Source organism: Bos indicus, chromosome 22 (genome assembly GCF_029378745.1).
Source record: "Bos indicus isolate NIAB-ARS_2022 breed Sahiwal x Tharparkar chromosome 22, NIAB-ARS_B.indTharparkar_mat_pri_1.0, whole genome shotgun sequence".
Classification (NCBI taxonomy): Eukaryota; Metazoa; Chordata; class Mammalia; order Artiodactyla; family Bovidae; genus Bos; species Bos indicus.
The window spans coordinates 16,985,294-17,005,524 of NC_091781.1; the positions used below are offsets into that span (position 1 = coordinate 16,985,294).

Consider the following 20,231-nt stretch of genomic DNA (forward strand, 5'->3'; position numbering starts at 1 on the left):
GCCATGCCTAGTGAGAATGAGTCTCTGGGGACTCTCTGAAATGTTTGGCTCAGACAGACACCTTGCCCTAAAGACCAGAGAAGGGCCTTTTTGGGAGTAGGAACTGCTGAGACAGTTTTCCAGGATCCATTAGAGACTCCCTCCCCCCATCCCTGCCTACCTTTCAATCGAAGACAGATTTTGAAGATTCAGCAGCTTGGGTATTTGCCTCATTGCAGGCAGGGAAGAGAGTTTGGCTGGGGAAAATGGGGCCAGGATATGGCAGGGATATGGAGAAGGAAGACAGATGAAGATTTGGTGAAGGAAAAAGCTTAGAGCATTCCAGGGTTGAGAAAGAAAAGGGAAAATGTGATGCTTATGCAGCTAAGATGGTTTTTAAAAATAAGTATCTCAGGATATTCAACAAGTGTCAGCCCCTTCAAAAGAGACCTCCTGTAGGTGTTCTGTCACTTGCTGATGATTCCACTGCTTAAAACACTGTAAGGAATTGTCTTTGGATTGTGAGGCATATGCTCTTGAACATTGTCATGGAGGGAAAACTACCATCTTTTCAAGGAGGTCTCTGGTTTTTGGAAATGGCCAAGTGTAGAAAACACAGGAGGTGATCAAATTGAGAATGGTCACTGGAGATGAAGGTCAAGGTGTGAAAGCAAAATCAGGAGACTGGTTTGCTTGCTCAGGAGGACTGTTACAAATGCTTGGAGGAATTATGGGCTCATTGGAAGAACTAATCAAGCTCTCAAAAGGACTGCCTTGCAGAAGTCAGCATTTATTCAGTATGGACATTCTGGTGGGCTTGTTTCAAGTCCATCTCACTACAATCAACTTAGACAGAGGTCTTTTAAGATTCTGGGGAAAATGAGAAAGGAGAATTGTAGGATGTGTGTGGGGGTATCTGTCAATTCCCAGAAAGTGATTTCCATTCTACTCTTATAAGGTGAGCCAGAAAGAATATAAACTCAGCTGGAACTCCCATTTCCTGAACCTTAATTTGTAGTCTGCAGATGGGTTGTTGACCTATTGCTCTTCCAATTCTCTGTAATCCATGTGGGTTTAATCTTGGGGATTTGATGAACTATCCAACAACCCCATGTAAATATAGAATTTCAGGGATCTGAGAAATCAGCTTCTTTGAACCCTGCCTTCTTCCACTCCTGTCTTAGAGGAAACTGAGCCTGGAGAAGTGAAGGTCACACAGCCGGTAATAGAGTAAACTAGGCTTGACTCCTGGCCCAGTGCTCTTTCCCTTGTCTTACTGCCCCACTCCAAAGGTGGTTATCAGAGTTGAGCAGTTCATTCTATCTGACTTAGAGATTTCTGAGCTCTGGGCAAGTGATTGATTCACTCTGCTTAATAAAGGGCAGGGGCTGGAGCACTGGACTACTAGTCATGGCATTGTGCTGGGATGTGTGTGTGTATCTTAGCTAATTCTGCCTGTGACTCACCATGCAATGTTAAGCAACCATTTTTAGCTTAAATCTCAGTTTCCTCATCTGTACAATGGGGGACTAATCAGTGAGATTAGTGGATTTAAAATATGTCTTTCAGCCATGTGGGGTTCCTAGAATACCTCTTTCACTAAGATCATTCTACTTAGAAAGGGAGAAATCAGTCATCCTCAGAGAAACTGCAGAGAAGAAGAGGACCTTGTTTGTATCACATAAGAAGTAGAGAGCCTTCTCTGGCAGTCCAGTGGTTAAGACTCTGTGCTTCTACTGCAAGCAACATGGGTTCAATCCCTGGTTGGGGAACTAAGATCCTGCATGCCATGCAGCAAAAAAAAAAAAAAAAAAAAAAAAATTAGAATGCCTGTTGTATAGTTTTTGTTCAAGTGAACATTTACTCAGGTTGTTTGTTTGTTTTTGTTTTTGGCTGCATTATGAAGCATGTTGGGTATTAGTTCCCCTCCTAAAGATAAAACCCCTACCCCCTGCATTGAGAACATAGAGTCTTAACCACTAGACTGCCAGGGAAGTCCCTTTACTTAAATATTTTAGAGTCTTCTGAGTGCAGAGCACTGGACCATTGGGAAAATACAAAGAGATATTTATTCCCTTCTGTATTTCTCACCTGCTCAGTGAACATCCTTCTGCTAGGTGCTGCAACACTGAGATCAACTCTGACCTCAAGGCTCCTAGGTCGAATAGCACAATCTCTGCTCACAGGAAGCTTACCGTCTAGCTGAATCACTATATTGGTCAGCACTCTCTCAGTGAAGTGACAGAAAGCCAACTCAAGCTGACTTAAGTAAATTAAAATCAGGTAAAGGGGGTAGATATGCAGATGACACCACCCTTATGGCAGAAAGCAAAGAACAAAAGAGCCTCTTGATGAAAGTGAAAGAGGAGGGTGAAAAAGTTGGCTTAAAACTCAATTCAGAAATCTAAGATCATCCCATCGCTTCATGGCAAATAGATGGGGAAACAATGGAAACAGTGACAGACTTTATTTTCTTGGGCTCCAGAGTCACTGCAGATGGTAACTGCAGCCATGAAATTAAAAGACACTTGTTCCTTGGAAGAAAAACTATGACCAACCTAGACAGCATATTAAAAAGCAGAGATATTACTTTGTCAACAAAGATCTGTCTAGTCAAAGCTATAGTTTTTCCAGTAGTCATGTATGGATGTGAGACTTGGACTATAAAGAAAGCTAAGCGCCAAAGGATTGATGGTTTCGAACTGTGGTGCTGGAGAAGGCTCTTGAGAGTCCCTTGGACTGCAAGGAGATCCAACCAGTCAATTCTAAAGGAGATCAGTCCTGAATATTCATTGGAAGGACTGATGCTGCAGCTGAAACTCCAATACTTTGGCTACTTGATGCAAAGAACTGACTCATTTGAAAAGACCCTGATGCTGGGAAAGATTGAAGGTGGGAGGAGAAGGGGACAACAGAGGATGAGATGGTTGGATGGCATCACCGACTCAACGGACATGAGTTTGAGTAAGCTCTGGGAGTTGGTGATGGACAGGGAAGCCTGGCATGCTGCAGTCCATGGGGTCACAAAGAGTTGGACATGACTGAGCAACTGAACTGAACTGAACTGGAAGAGGGTAGTGGTTTTGGCTCACATACATTAATAGTCAGGAGCACTGGCTTCAGGCATGGATGGATCCAGATGCTCAAATAATGTCATTAAAAAATAAGTCTGTCTCCATTTTCTGATTCCTCTATGTTGGCTTGTTGTTAAGTTCACTTCTCTTCTGAAGGTGATAAGTATGGCTACCAGCAGCTCTGAATTTACATTGCTTCAACTTAGCACTGCCTGTGGACAAAAGAACACTTGTTATTCAGTGATTGCAGAAAAAGTTCCAGGGCTCATTCTGATTGGCTCAGCTTTGGTCAAGTGTCCACCTCTTCATGAATCAGTGAGACTTTATCTAAGGTCTCGGCCACATGCCCATTCCTGGGACACATGAACTGATAGGGGAGAAAGAAATTCCCACACAGGGAAATCAGTGTGACCACTGGAGGAGAGGTACTGTAGGTTAGACAATTGCAGACAGAAACCTCCCCCTGGACAGTCTGAGCACTAATATGTGCTCAACCTTAGGTGCTGTGGAAACCCAGAGCAGTTGAGGAGGCTGCTGGCTTATTGGGAGGTGAAGCTTGAATAGGGCTGGGTGTGGCTAGATGTGAGGTTTGAGAGAGCATTCTGAACGGAGGGGAAGATCATGGTGGAGAAACAGAGAGGAGAAAGCCACATCTGGCTTGAGTGTGGGCTTCACTTAGGGGAACAGCAGGGAACGAGGCCAGGAAGGAATGATGGAGCTCCAGTTTGTGAGGCTCTGAGCACTGGGTCAGAAATTTTAGATTTTAATCAGCAGGTAGTTCAAAGCTATGACCACTGTTATTATTCAGGAAAAAACAGTTAACAATTTCTGAGCCTTTATTATATGCTTGACCACATGCTAAACATTTACTTGCACACTATTATTGACTCCTCACAACCTCCCTATGGAGTAGGTACCCTAATGAATATTTCATAGGTGCGAACACTGAGCCTCAGAAAGGAGAGTCATTTGTCCAAGGTCATACAGTGGGTAAGCGGTCGAGCCAGAATTGTAACCCTGTCTGTCTAACTTGAAAGCCCAAGGATTTATGAAGGATTTATAAAGAAACATTCAGGATGGGAATAAAGACAGGATGAATTTGCCAGAAGAGCTGAATGCTAAGTGGAAAGACTGGGAGACTCAGGTGGCTCTTTGTGGAGTGAGGCGTCAGCTTTTCAGGGCTTGTCAGAATCTCTCTGCTGTGCTTTATCTGGTCTTTCCCATTTACGAGGTGCTAGCCATTTTCACATTCATTATGTCATTTGCTCTTCATCTGTTAAAATGACTTGTCTAAAGGTCAGACATCTAGAGAAGGAAGGAGCTGAAACTTCATATGAGTCTAAATGGATCTAGAACCTGTTTTTACCTCTGAACTGGAACCCAAGATGTGAATACACAGATTACAACAGTAAGGTCAATGTACTGAGTGCTTACCTGTGGGCTGAGTGAGGTTAGCCAAGGGGAGGTTGCTGGCTGGAAGCCTGCTTCCAGCAGGGCAGCAGGCAGGGCAGTGTGGAGAAGTGGTGGAGGACTTAGAATTCCTGCTCTGCCACCTCCCAGTTGTGTTCCTTGGATAAATGGGGTTTCTTCTCCGATTCTCAGTTCCCTTTTCTGTAAGATGGAGATGTTTATTGTACCTACTTCAGAGGTGATGGAAAGAAAGAAATGAAGCCATGGGGCTGAAATGCTGATTGTGGTTCCTGGCGTACAGTGATCAACCAATGAATGGTCACTCTTCTTTCTGTGACGTAGTCTGAGTGAAGAGCTGCTTGTGAGGAGTCCTTGCTGCTCAGGTGAAAGACTCTGGACTTGCTGAGATGATCAGAGGCCTTGAGAAGCCAAGGACTGTTAGCTAGGAAGGGTCCTACTCATCAGCTGGCTCCATACCCTCACTGTAGTGATGAAAAAACTGAGTTCCAGAGAGAAGAGACAGGTTCATGGTCACAAAGTGAGACTCTTCTGTCTACAGAAGGGAGATGATTCTGACCACAATTACTCAGTGTTGAGAGCCTACTATGTGCAAGGTACTGACTGGTGCTAGAATCACCATGGAGAAGAGAGCATGTGAGATGGAGTGGGAGCTGGGGAGACTGATGGTGACACCAGGGGTTGGGTAGTGATCAGAGGTGAGCATCTTCCAGCCTAAGATGTGTGTCCTGAATCATCAGGGGTCTCTACTACAAACAGCAATGTCACTACAGCTTAGAATATGTATCCACATTCTTCCCCACTTGCTTGGATTGTGTTTCACATCTGGTTTGGGGCTTTCTTCATCCAGAGAGTCTTTGTTGTATGCAGTGAGACTGCTGTGCACATTTGGGGACTTTCTTTCCTCCTACCCTTTTTCCCTCCCTCCTTTTCTTTCTCCACCAACTCTCCTTCCTTTCTTGCTTTCACCTTCCTTCCCTCCCTCCCTTCTTTCATTTTTTGCTTTGTTCCCTCTCTCCCTACACCCTTCCTTTCTTTCTCACACCAGTCCTCTTACTGACAGCCTCCTCTGTGTGTTAGGCTCAGGGAAGCCTGAGTGAGTCCTCTTTCCCAGGTATTTCCCATGTGGTCCAGTGGTTGAGATTCCGAACTTCCCCTGCAGGGGGCGCGGGTTCCATCTCTGGTCAGGAAAGTTCTGCATACTGCGTGGTTTGTGCTGTGCTGTGCTGTGCTGTGCTGTGCTTAGTCCCTCAGTCGTGTCGGACTCTTTGTGACCCCATGGACTGTAGCCCGCTAGGCTCCTCTGTCCATGGGGATTCTCCAGGCAAGAATACTAGGGTGAGTTGCAATGCCCTCCTCCAGGGGATCTTCCCAACCCAGGGATCGAACCCAGGTCTCCAGCACTGCAGGCAGATTCTTTACCATCTGAGACACCAAGGAAGCCCAAGAATACTAAAGTGGGTAGCCTATCCCTTCTTCAGGGGATCTTCCCAACCTAGGAATTGAACCGGGGTCTCCTGCATTGCAGGCGGATTCTTTACCATCCAAGCTACCAGGGAAGCCCATGGTATTGCCAAGGGGGAAAAAAAAGGAGTCCTTGCTCATAGTCCAATGGGAGATTTGGGAAAGAAATCACATCATCACACTGTAGGATGACGCATGAAATGACTGAATCTCGCAAGGGTATCTTGGGGGCACGCACTTCTGACACATTAAGGACAGCCAGGGAAGTCTTCCAGAAAAGTTCAGCGTTTGAGATGAGTCTTAAAGGATGCGGAGGAAGGAGAAGCGGAACCAGGCACAAGAGACAGTATGATTTAAGGTGTGGAGGAGGGGAAAGCCTGGTGCACTTCAGGCGCCACAATCACATGGTGTGAGGGGAGGTGAGCGCGGAGACTGGGAAGATGGACAAGGGCTGCCCGTGGATGCCTTGTACACCACGCTGAGGAGTTTAGACTTTATAAGCAGCAGGCAGTTGCTGACTTTTTAAAAAATGTTTCAAATTCTTTGACTTTTGTTTTCCTTTTGGAAAAGTTAATACATTGCACATGAAACAAAATTCAAAAGATAAAATGACATACAATCAGATATGTGTCCTCCCTGCTCTCATCCCTCAGGGATCCTCCCAGAGGTCTCTTCCCAGGGGCAAACACTTTTACCATTTCTTGAGTATCCTTTCTGAGAAACTGCATAAATATACAAGCAAATGCCAACAATGTATTTTTTTTTTTTCCATCAACGGTATACTAGTTATCTATTGCTGCAGAGAAAATTACTCCCAAACCCAGTGGCTTACGCATTTCTTATCTCTGTTTCTGTGAGTCACAGGAATTTGGGAGCAGCTTAGATGGGTAGTTCTGGCTCGAGGTCTCTCATGAAGTTGCACCCAAGACCTCAGTGAGGACTGGGGTCAGCTGAAGCTTGATTTGGGTTGGAGAAGACCTCAGAATGAGTGATCTGAGAGAGAGAAAGAAGAAGATACATTGCTCATCCCCCTCTTTTGGTAACAACTTTATTGGGATATAAATCATGTGCCACAAAATTCACATGTATAAAGTGTACAATTCAGTGGTTTTTAGTATATTTACAGAGTTGTGTAACCATTACCACAATTGATTTTAAGATATTTACATCACCTCAAGAAGAAGGCTTATACCCTTAGGTTGTCACCCCCTAAGCCTACCATCCCCATCCTCTCCCTCCTCTAAGCAACCTTTAACCTACTGTCTTACCTAGTAAGACCGTTCTGGGCATTTTGTATAAATTGTTGTTGTTTAGTCACTAAGACATCTCTGATTCTTTTGCAGTCTCGTGGACTGTAGCCTGCCAGGCTTCTCTGTCCGTGGGGTTTCCCAGGCAAGAACAGGAGTGGCTCGCCATTTCCGTCTCCACTTGTGTGAATAGAATCATATAATTTGTGGTCTTTGTGACTGACCTCTTTCACTTAGCACAATGTTTTCAAGGTTCATTCATGATGTAGCATATGTCCATATTTCTCCCTTTTTATGGCGGAATAATATTCCCTTGTACGGATATACCACATTGTGCTTATCCATTTATCAGCTGTCGGACATTTGGGTTGTTTCTATCTTTTGGCTATTTGGAATACTGTTGCTGTGAATATTTGTGTACAAGTTTTTGTGTGGATACATGTTTTCGGTTCCCTTGGATATAACATGTTTTCAGTTCCCTTGGATATATATGTGGGAGTGGAATTGCTGGCTCAAGTGGCAACTTCAGCATTTTGAAGAGCTGCTAGATTGTTTTCCAAAGTGGCAGTATCATTTTACATTCCCACCAGCAAGTGTGTGAGGGTTCTTATTCATATCCTCATCAACACTTGTGTTATTATCTTTTTTTTTTAATCTGACTTTTTGATTATAGCCATCCTAGTGGGTATGAACTGGTAATTCACTGTGGGTTTGGTTTGCATTTCTCTAACGATTAAACATCTTCACATGCTTGTTTGCCATTTGCATATCTTCTTTGGAGAAACATTTATTCAAGTCCTTTGCCCATTTTTTTTCCTGTCAGTTTTATTGAGATATAATTGACACATAGCACTGTATAAGTTTCAGACATACAGCATAATCTGGTTTACATATGAATAATTATCACAATAAGTTTAGCAAACATCCATCAGCTTCAGTTCAGTTCAGTTTGCTCAGTCGTGTCCGACTCTTTGAGACCCCAGGGACTGTAGCACGCCAGGCCTCCCTCCATGTCTGTCACCAACTCCCGGAGTTCACTCAAACTCATGTCCATCGAGTCGGTGATGCCATCCAGCCATCTCATCCTCTGTCGTCCCCTTCTCCTCCTGCCCCCAGTCCCTCCCAGCATCAGGGTCTTTTCCAATGAGTCAACTCTTCGCATGAGGTGGCCAAAGTATTGGAATTTCAGCTTTAGCATCAGTCCTTCCAATGAACACCCAGGACTGGTCTCCTTTAGGATGGACTGGTTGGATCTCCTTGCAGTCCAAGGGACTCTCAAGAGTCTTCTCCAACACCACAGTTCAAAAGCATCAATTCTTCAGCACTCAGCTTTCTTCACAGTCCAACTCTCACATCCACACATGACCACTGGAAAAACCATAGCCTTGACTAGACGGACCTTTGTTGGCAAAGTAATATCTCTGCTTTTCAATATACTATCTAGGTTGGTCATAACTTTCCTTCCAAGGAGTAAGCGTCTTTTAATTTCATTTTTTGCTGCAATCACCATCTGCAGTGATTATGTAGATACAAAATTAAAGAAATAGAAAAATATTTTTTGTGTGATAAGAACTCTTATGATTTACTGTTTTTTGTTTGTTTTTAGGGTTTATTCTCAACAACTTTCATATATAATATACAGCAGTGGCAATTGTATTTCTAATACTGTACATTACATTCGTAGTACTTATTTATCTTATCCCTGGAAGTCTGTACCTTTTGACCACCTTCATCCTATTCTGTCTCACCCCACCCCCACCTCTGATAACCACAAGTCATCTGATTTCTTTTTCTGATTTTTTTTAAGTATAATTTACCTACTGTGCTATGTTAGTTCCTATCATACAACTTAGTGATTTGTATTTCTATATATTTCAGAATGATCCCCGTGATAACTCTGGTTACTCTGTTACTGTACAAAGATATTACATAGTTACTGACTATATTCCCCACACTGTACCTCACATACCCATAACTTGTTTATTTTGCAGCTGGGAGTTTGTACCTCTTAATCTCTCATTCACCTGTTTCTTTCCTCTACATCCCCTTCCCCTTTACCCATTTTCAAATTGGGTTATTTTTCTTTTGACTATTGAGTTGTAAGAGTTGTTTTTATTCTTGGTGTAAGTCCCTTATCAGATATATGATTTGCATATATTTTCTAGTATTCTGTGGCTATCTTTTCACCTTGATAGTGTTCTTTGTAGCACTAAAGTTTTAAATTTGTATAAAGTCCAGCTATCATTCTGTTGTTGTTGTTGCTTGTGCTTTAGGTGTCATATCTAAGAATCCGTTTCCAAATCCAAGGTTACAAAAATTTACCTGTATGTTTTTTTCTAAGAGTTTTATAGTTTTCATGCTTACACTTAGGGCTCTGATCCATTTGAGTTAATTTTTGTGTATGGCGTAAGGTAAGGGTTCAGCTTCGTTCTTTTACTTGTGGCTGTCCAGTTGTCCCAGCAGTGTTTATTGAAAACAGTGTTCTTTCTGAGTTGAATGGTCTTGGCGCCCTCACCTAAAATCAGCTGACTGTGGGTTAATTTCTGGACTCTCACTTCTGCTCTGTTGATCTCTGTGTCCACCCTTATGCCAGTAACAGACTGTCCCGATGACTGTTGCTTTCTAGTGAGTTTTCCAATCAGCAAGTGTAAGTCCTCCAACTGCATTCCTTTTTCAAGATTGTTTTGGGCATCATACTGCCTTTTTCTAAAAAGACTGAAGTATAGTTGATTTACACAATATTTAATATTGTGTTAGTTTCATGTACACAACAAAGTGATTCAGTTATATATTTTTCAGATTATATTTCATTATAAGTTATTATAAGATACTGAGTATAGTTCCCTGTGTTATATAGTAAATCCTTGTTGTGTATCTATTTTATGTATAGAATTTTGTGTCTGTGCATCCCTTATTCTTCATTTATTCCTTTCCCCTCTGGTAGCAATAAGCTGGTTTTCTAGTCGTGAGTCTGTTTCTGTTTTGTATGAGATTCTCTGAGTCCGTCCATGTTGCCGCAGGTGACAGTATTTCATTATTTTTATGACTGAATAATATTCCACTGTGTGTGTGTGTGTGTATATATATATATATATATCACTTTTTTTGGGTCTTTTCTGGACATATGCCCAGGGGTGGGATAGCTGGATCATATGTTGCCTCTATTTTTAGTATTTTAGGGAACCTGCATACTGTTCTCCATTGTGGCTGCAATAATTTGCATCCCCACCAACAGTGTAGGAGGGTTCTCTGTGCTCCACATCCTCTCCAGCATTTGTTATTTGTAGACTTTTCGAGGATAGCCATTCTGACTAGTGTGCGGTGATAACCTCATTGTGGTTTTTATTTGCATTTCTCTAATAATGAGCGATGTTGAGCATCTTTTCAGGTGCCTATTGGCCATCTGTATGTCTTCTTCAGAGAAATGTCTTCTGCCTTGCTCATTTAAAAATTGGATTATTTGGTTCTTTTGAGTTGTATGAGCTATTTATGTATTTTGGTTATTAACCCCTTGTCAGTTGCACAGTTTGTAAATATTTTCTCCCATTCTGTAGGGTGTCTTTTCATTTTGTTGATGGTTTTCTTCGGTATGCGAAAGTTTTTAAATTTGATTAGGTTCCATTTGCTTATTTTTGCTTTTATTTCTTTTGCCTTGGGAGACTGATTCAAGAAAATATTGCTGTGCTTTATTTCAGAGAATGTTTTGCCTATGTTCTCTTTTAGGAGTTTTATGGTGTCATGTCTTATATTTAGGTCTTTAAGCCACTTTGAGTTTATTTTTGTATATGGTGTGAGGGAATGTTCTAATTTAATTGATTTACATGTGGCTGTCCAGCTTTCCCAACACCCCTTGCTGAAGAGACTATCTTTTTCGCATTGTACCTTCTTGCCTCCTTTGTCGTAGCAACTGCCTTTTATGTTCTAATCTCAGACATCACAGACCACTTCTGCCACACTCTATTTTTAGAAGTGAGTTACTAAATCCAGCCCACATTCAAGGGGAGGAGAATTCAGCTCCTCCTCTTGAAAAGAAGTATATTTTAAAAGTTGTGGACATATTTAAAAACCACCACAAATGGTAGGATACTAAACAGTTGGTTTGTCTTGCTTTTTAAACTCAACAACACATTTGGAAATTGTAGCAAATCAGTGTATAGAGAGTTACTTTTTCTTTAAGAGCTGCATAATATACTTTTTTTTCCCAAAATTTCTTTGGTGTGGACCATTTTTAAAGTCTTTAATGAATTAGTTACAATATTGGTTCTGTTTTATGTTTTTGGTTTTTTGGCCACGAGGCATGTGGAGATTCTTAGTTCTCCCCGACCAAGGATTGAACTGACACCCCCTGCACTGGAAGGCAAAGTCTTAACCATTGGGATGCCAGGGAATTCCTATAATATTCCTATATTATTCCTATAAAATTCCTATAATATACTTTTGTATGGATGCGTCATCATTTAGAAATCAATATTTAAATTGTTTACAACATCTTGCCATAACAATATTTCAATGGATAATGTTGTATATAAATAATTAAGACACATATGTAAGTATTAGGATAAAATAAAGACCTAGAGTGGAATTGCTGGATTAAATGGTCTCTGTGTTTACAATTTTGACAGATTCAGTCATAGGCTCCTCCACAGAAGTTACACAAAGATATACTCATAGCAACAGTGTATGAGGGTACCTGTTTCCCCACATTCTTGCCAACTGAATGTGTTATCAAATATTTTGACAACCCAATGGGCAAAAAGTACTCTATTATGGTAGTAATTTGTCTTTCTTTTAGGAATGAGGTTGAGTGCCTTTTATATATACAGGCAAACCTCCTTTTACTGCAGTTCACTTTATTACACCTCACAGATATTGCCCCCCTCCTTTTTTTAATAACAATTTGAAGCTTTGTGGCAACCCTGTGTTGAGCAAGTTGATTGGTGCCATTTACCCGATAGCATTTGCTCCCTTTGTGTCTCTTTGTCACATTTTGGTAATTCTCACAATATTTCAAACTTTTTCATTATTTTATTTCTTATGGTTGATCTGTGATCAGTGATCTTTGTAATTGTTTTGGCATTTATTTTAGCTATAAAGGATTTTAAAATTAAGTTTGTACTTTTTTTAAGACATAATGCTATCGTGCACTTAATAGACTACAGTATAGTGTCAACATAACTTTTATATGTGCTGGGAAACCCAAAATAAGTTTGTGTAACTCGCTTTATTGTGATATTTGCTTTATTGTGGTGGTCTGGAACTAAACCCACAATATTTCCAAGGTGTTCCTATCTTTTTTCTATAAACTGTCAGTTCATAAATATTTTTCTACCAAGCTAATGGTATTTTCCTCCTTTGATTTGTAAGAACTCTTTATAAGTTAAAAGTTAGCTCTTGGTGATATGAGTTGCAAATATTATCCATCAGTTTATTTTTTGATTTTGTCTATGGGTGTTTTCTCCACGGTGAAATTCTATTTTTCTCAGCTTAAGCAAATTACCAGTTCCTTCTGGTATGGCTCCTGAGTGTAGTATAATACCTAGAAAGGTCTTGGAGTGTTTTGAGTGGGGGTGGGAAGCAGAGATCTGCTTGTTGGTAGAGAGGATGGGCTGGAGGTGTAACGAGGTTGAGGGCTGAACTATTCTTATTCTGACAGTCTTTTATTTTTGTTTTATTCTTTTCATTTCCATTTCATCTTATCCATCATTATGAACCTTTAATCCCAGAGCTGTTTAATGGCATAATGAGAGCCTTGGATCAGGAGTCTGCCTGGCACAGAGTGTCTATTGAATAAACAGATGATGAGCTCTGATTTAAGTCCTAGCTCCACCACCCTCTCCTTTGGAGGCAGCATATTCAGTGGTCAGCTAACCTGAATTTGAATCCTGAGTGTGGCATTACCAACTAAAGTGTCCTTTGGAAGGTTATACAATTTCTGACTCTAAGTTTCCTCCACTATAAAATGGAGACTATAATAGTAACTAGCTCATATCCAATGGTTAAGACTTTGTCTTCCAATGCAGGGGGTGTGGGTTGGATCCCTGATGGAGAAGAAAAGATCCTACATGCCTTGTGATGAAAAAACCAAAACATAAAACAGAAGCAATATTATAATTACTTCAATAAAGACTTTTAAAATAGAACACATCAAAAAAAATCTTAAAAAAAAGAGAAGGGTCTCTCATCTTCTGGGACTGGAGGGAAGTTAAGATTAGAGTGAATCTAGGTAAAATTGTGGTCAATTAAAAACACAAAAAGAAAGATTGAAAACTGAGAACTGGGAGATACACCTAGAAAAGCAGGGAGCTTAGAAAGTTTGGCCTTGGAATTTGGGGTCTTATTCCTAGGTTCTGAGCAATTACATGGAGGCATGGGAATGATCAGGGCCAGAGGTGGGTTTAGCAAGATGACTTGGGCAGCTGCCGCAGGGATCGGACTGGATGGAGACTTGATGGAAGATCAGGAGCCTGGTGGAGGGCATGGCAGTGGTCCAGGTGAAAGGCGCTGGAGGAGGGGAAGGAGGAGATCTTATTTAGGAGCCCAGCAGCTGTGTGTCTGGTGGGGCGAGGTGAAGACAGACAGGCTTTGCAGATGATTCCAGGTCCCCTCGTTGAACGATTGTGTCTTGGAATGACATGCCAAAGGACCCAGTAGGAGATCTGCTCAGTCTGGGAAAGGCTGAATTTGTCAGAGGGAGGGTCTGACAGCTGTTGGCTTTTCAGGCCTTGGCCTGAGGAGAGAGGTCTCAGCTGGAGATGCAGATGTGAGTCTGTGTGTGGGTGAAATGGCCCGGGGGCGAGGGGAGAGCCTGTGGAAGCAAAAGAGGAGACAGCCCAGAAACACCAACCTTTCAGATGCAAGGAGGAGGAGGAGCCAGAAAAGGCGGCTTGGAGAGAAGAGCCAGAGCAGCTGCTCAAATTAGCAACAGAGAAGCTGAGGAGAACAGCCCCGAGAAAGGACGGCTTCCTGGAGGAGCCAGAGGGGACAGGGAAGGGATGGGGCCACCTGGATGGGCCTGGGCCAGACTGGAGGAGTGAGGCAGGAAGCAGGGAGAGCAGCAGGGGGCTTCTGCCCGAGTCCTTGAGCTGAGTGTGGCAGAGCTGAGCCAGGGCAGTGGGAGATGCAGCGGGTGGCGGATTCCAGGGTTGTCCAGAGGCCACGCGAGGGCTCTGTACAGGCTGGACCCAGGGGTGGTGTGGTAGATACTGTTCCCAAATATTATCATTACTGCACAAAGTGACGGGTACCCCCATTTCTCTGTAACAGCATCTGTGACACCAGGTACAATTATTTGTGTTCCTAACAGTCCCCTGACTAAACTGTAGTCTCCTCGAGATCAGGAACCACAACCCAGGGACTGAATGGCTTGGAGGAAGTGTCCCAGGGAAAGGGAGCAGTCAGTGCCAAGACCTCCGGGGGAGTCGGGGTAGGGCTGAACAAGAAAAGGTAGTTAGGTTAGTGTTAGGATGACGGTTGGAAAGGAGGTGCAGTATGGCAGGAGTGTAGGGATCGAGAGGCCGAGTGGCTTGGAGGCAAGTAGGGGGAGCCTGAGGGCCACACAGTCTGGGATGAGGCCTCAGGGATTATCCTGAGCGTAAAGGGCAACTTGGGAAGGTGTTGAGCAGGTGAGTGAGTGGCACGGTCTGCTTTGGAAAGCTTCCTCTGAATGCTGAGTGCAGAGCAGACGAAGAGAGGGCAGGGATGAGAGCAGAGAATCCAGTTAGGAGCCACTGCGGTCACTCGGGAGGGAGACCACGCGGCCTCGACAGATGGCTGCAGTGGAGACAGAGAAAAGAGGTCAGCCCGAGATACGTTTTGGAGGTCAAGCTAGTCAGCCCTGCAAGTGGATGGGATGTGGGGGTGAGGGAAAGGGAGGAGTCAGGGTGCCTCCATCATCTGGGTGCTGGGGGGGGCCATGGGGAGCCCCGGCACAGGATTCCCACCCTTGAGCTCCCCAGCTGACAGAAGCGCTAAGATTGGACCTATTCTTCAGATCCAGCGGGTCGGGGTGACTGTTAAGAGACCCCGTCTCCCCTGTGCCATAAGCCCCTGCCCTGGGGGGGCATGACGGAGCTGGTGTGAAGGACATGAGGACAGTCTCTGTCTCAGGGTGGAGGAGGGTTCCATCGGGCCTGGGGAAGCACTCCCTTGGAAAGCTGTGGTCACAGTGCCAACACAGACCCTTTTCCAGGCTCCTCTCAGCCCCAAAGTCGGCCTGGTTCTTTCCAGAAAAACCTTCCTAAAGGTGAGGAAGGGACTCACAGAGGATACAGGACACGAGCAGCCATCCGTGTATCCTGCGCTATGCTGCCCCTCCGTATCTCTCACCTACAGCTTTTTCAAATGATCATTGTTCTTTGTATGAACACTGGAGAATATAGATAAGCAAGATTACACATGTCATCTCACCCTCCCAGAAGCAGTCATCTTAACTGTTGGTCTGCATCGTACAGAGTACTGATTATGAGCAGGCTCTGGAGCCAGACTAGCTGAGTCCAAATCCTGGTTCTGTAACTTATCAGCTCTGTGGCCTTAGATAAGTTGGATTACCTCTTTGTGCCTTTATGTCCTCAACTGTAAAAAGAAGATAATAACAGCACTTATTCCGCAGAGTGTTGTGGGGATTAAATGAAGTAATGTGTGTAAGATACTTAGCATAGGACCTGGTGTGGTAAATTTATATGACTATTGCTATAACTATGTAAGTATCCCCAAAATGAAATTATATTGTATGTTATTTTTCACATTCTTTTGAAACCTAACGTATCATGAGTAATTTCTGTATCATTAAATCTTACTCAATATAATAGGGGAATAGTATTCCATGGTATGAAAGAATATTCCTGTGATGTTGGACAATTAGCTGCTTATTTCTTTCCTTCTTTGTTTTATTGTATCTCCCCCTCTGCCTTCCTTCTCATCGCTTCCTTCTTTTCTTGCAAATGACGTGATAGACATCCACACAGCTAAACCTTAGAGCACATGCTTGAGCATTTTCTTAGGATACATTCCTAGAAATTGGCAAGCTCAGTCAATAGGGGTCTAGAGATTTTTGGTTTTGTTTTTTTGTATGTGATTAATTCATTATTTCTGTGAGTTTCATTTGGCTTGTGCGTTTTGATTGCTTGTTGCTTTAATTATTTCATTGAGTGAAAAATCTCTGGCAATAGTCACTTATTAGTGGTCAACTCCCACCTACCTTATGGTTTCAGTAGGTCACTTATCCACGTGGTCCTGAATTCAAAAGGGGCCACAGGTTGGCAGTGCGAGGTCTCTGTCCTGTCCTGTCCTCAGCCCCTAAGTTCCCTCCTTAGAAGTGACCAGGGTTATCAGTATGAATGTTATATAAGGGGATTCAGTTCTTCCCGGTGTTATGACTCTAAGATGCATCCAAACTGTTACATGTAGCTACAACAACAAAATACCATAGACTGGGTGGCTTGCGCTTATTTTCTCTTAGTTCTGGAAACTAGAATTCCAAGACCTAGGTTCTGTTGAGAGTCCTCTTCTAGGCCTGCAGACGGCTACCTCCTTCCTTCTTGCCGTGTCCTCACATGGCAGGTGAGGAGAGAGAGCAAACTCTCTGGTATCTCTTTTTAAAGATTTATTTATTTTTATTTACCTATTTTGGGCTGTGCTGGCTCTTGGTTGCTGTGAGCTTTCTCTGGCTGCGGTGAGCGGTGGCTACTCTGTTGGGATGCGTGGGCACTCACTGCGGTAGCTTCTCTGTTTGTGGAGCACAGGCTGTAGACACGCAGGCTTCAGTAGCTGTGGCACACGGGCTTAGCTGCCCAGTGACATGTGGGATCCTCCCAGACCAGGGATCAAACCTGTGCTCCCTGCCGTGGCAGGTGGATTCTCCACCACTGGACCACTAGGGAAGCCCCGGTGTCTCTTCTTATAAGGACACTAATCCCATCATGGGGCCCTACCCTTATGACCTCAACCAACCCTGATTACCTCCCCAAGGCCTCTTCCACAAATACTCTCACACTGGAGGTTAGGGCTTCAAAATATCACTTTTGTGGGGACCCAGTTCAGTCCATAGCAAACCTCTTTGGAGTCTGCTCAGGAAAAGAAAGCCCTGGGGGACATCCAATCTGACCTCCTAGTAATGGGTAGCAGCTGTGATATATCAGGCATGGAGGGGCCAGCTGAGCATAAACAAAGGCCTCCATCTAGGAGTGACTGGCCCTGTGGATGTCCCTTGAGGATAGTGTAATGCTATCATAATGAAACTCTGCTAAAATAGCTAAGCATAAAATGCATAATTAAAAAGCTTTATATAAAGGCACATTTACAGCACACACACAATTTAAAGAAAACAAATATTGTTTATTTTCTTTTACTAATTCATCACTTTTTTAGTCTCATTCTGGGTTTATTCCCCAAACCCAAGTTATCATTTTTCCTTTCAACTTTCCTTTAGTTTTTTAAAGTATTCTTAAAGGCTTACACCTTTAAGAGGATTTCATGGCCAGACGTAGGTGGAAAAGGACTGAACATAATAATATCGTTTTTATCATCAAAGTAATTCGTGCACACGTTAAACACTTCCAACAGTACGGGAGGGCAGAGAATAGTGTCTCCCTCCTTTGCTCCACCACACCGGGGTGTGTTTCAGAGGTGCCCATCATTAAGTTGCTTCTGTATCCTTCCAGAAATATTTATATAGACTTGCAAGCTTATGTGTGTATATATGTGTATTCTCTGAAAAACCAGGATTTTTAATTATGTTTTTTAATTTTATGCTGCTAAGTCGCTTCAGTCGTGTCCGACTCTGTGAGATCCCATAGATGGCAACCACCAGGCTCCCCCGTCCCTGGGATTCTCCAGGCAAGAACACTGGAGTGGGCTGCCATTTCTTGGAGAAGGCAATGGCACCCCACTTCAGTACTTTTGCCTGGAAAATCTCATGGATGGAGGAGCCTGGTAGGCTGCAGTCCATGGGGTCGCTGAAAGTTGGATATGACTGAGCGTCTTCACTTTCACTTTTCACTTTCATGCATTGGAGAAGGAAATGGCAACCCACTCCAGTGTTCTTGCCTGGAGAATCCCAGGGATGGGGGAGCCTGGTGGGCTGCCGTCTATGGGGTTGCACAGAGTCGGACATGACTGAAGTGACTTAGCAGCAATACATGAATACATTCACTCCATGAAGAGCTGAAGTATTACAGACAGGTTAAAGTTCCCATCCTCTCCTTGCCCAAAGGCCACCATGGTTATAAACTTAATTTCTGTATTTCCAAGATATTTTTGTGTGCATTACATACACATCCACGAGGAAAATACATCATGTCATTTTCTGTGTTCCCGTTCCTCCCTTCCTTCCTCTCTCTCTTTTCTGGTAAAATACACATTACATAAAATTTACCATTTTACCAATTCCTAGGTATCCAGTTCTGTGGCATTAAGTACGTCCGCACCGTTGTGCAGTCATCCATACCGTCTATCCGCACAGCTCCCTCTTCACCTGCAGAACTGAGACTCTGTCCCCATTAAACGCTAACTCCCCACACCCTCCCCTGTCATCTCTGATGCCCAGCGTTCTGCGTGTAGGAATCTGACTGCTTTCGGTTCCTCTTGTAAGTGGAATCATACAATATTTGACCTTTTGTGACTGACTCATTTAATTTAGCATAGTGTCCTCAAGATCCCTCCTGTCAGAATTTCCTTCCTTTTCAGGGTACTCTGAGGTGGCTCAGAGCATCTGACAGGTAAAAGTGTCCAGCTTGGACCTGAGAACAACGTGTGGTTTCACTCTACCATGGGGTCGCAGAGAGTCGGACGTGATTTCGTGACTGAGCACACACATACTTGTGATTATAGTTTCCTTCTGTCTATGGCAAATGATCCTGGTTTCCTTTCTTTGATACTGATATAAAGCTTACTTTGTAAGTGAATGCCTCAGTTAAAAAGTTAGTCTACGGAATTCCCTGGTGGTCCAGTGGTTAGGACTTTGTGCTTTCAACACCGAGGCCCTGGGTTCAATTCCTAGTCGGGGAACTAAGATCTCACAAACCGTGTAGTGTGGCCAGAGAAAAAAAAAAAAGTGAGTCTGCTCAAAGAGAAACATGAAGTGAAGACCTGTCTGGGTTTGAATACAGAGCCCACCACTTCCTAGCTGTGTGACATGGGTATGATACTTAGTTCCTCTGTGCCTCAATTTCCTCATCTGTAAATGAGGCTGATCATTTTTCCCTCCTCTAGATTTCTTATTGGATTAAATGAGATCATGCATGTTAGGAGCTTAGTACCCTAGTACATAGTTAAGCACTCAATACTATTTGTTAGCATTATCATATTATTAATAACTTTAACTTCATTCATCTTAAATTTCTCACACCTCCTGGCTGCTTGGGAAGTCAGTGGACGCTAGGGTGACTGGACAGTTGCGCCCCATCTGAGAGCGCCTCCCCCTAGACCAGTGGTTCTCAACCAGGGACAGCTTTGCCCCCAAGGCAACATCTGACAGTGTCGTAAGACACCGTGGGTGGTGGGTCGAGGCCGAGGCTGATGCTGTATGTCCCACAATGCACCCACCTGCCCCACCCTGCACCTTGCACCTGTGTCTACCCAATTCAGCCAGCTCATCACTTCAAAAAGACACTTGAACTTGTACTCCAAAGACCTCAGTCTCGGTTTCTCATCCATCAAATGGGGATGTTGAAGGCTGCCTTGCCTCTAGTTCTTACACTGACTGTTGAGCCTCTTGATCACTTACCTGGCCTACACTGTCCCTAGAGGTCTCTTCCTGTCTTTCCCAGGTCTTAGGAAACCTGTCCGATTGACTTTTCTCCATTTGCATTATTTTTGGGTGTTTCTTGTTCCCAGAGCAGTCTCTGGGGCCCCATCGCCACCACCTAGAACACTGCAGAGCAGAGGAGGCAGAGAGAGTGAGTGAGAGATGGAGAGGTCCTAGCCCCTGCCTTCTCTGAGTGTCCCTGTAATCCTGGGTCTCTTTCCAGTCACTCCCTGACACGTATAAGTATTCTATTTGTATATTGATTTGATTCCTCTCCACACACCTCTCCTCCTAAGG

At 43.5% G+C, this 20,231-nt stretch overlaps 1 protein-coding gene and 1 non-coding gene across 2 annotated transcripts in view; both read left to right on the plus strand.

Annotated features, from left to right (window-relative positions):
* Nucleotides 1-20,231, plus strand: part of LHFPL4 (LHFPL tetraspan subfamily member 4) — a 31,455-nt gene that overhangs the window by 2,214 nt on the left and 9,010 nt on the right. The window lies entirely within an intron of this gene.
* On the plus strand, nt 19,123-19,195 carry TRNAE-UUC (transfer RNA glutamic acid (anticodon UUC)). Its single transcript has one exon. It is a non-coding gene; the product is annotated as a tRNA-Glu (tRNA).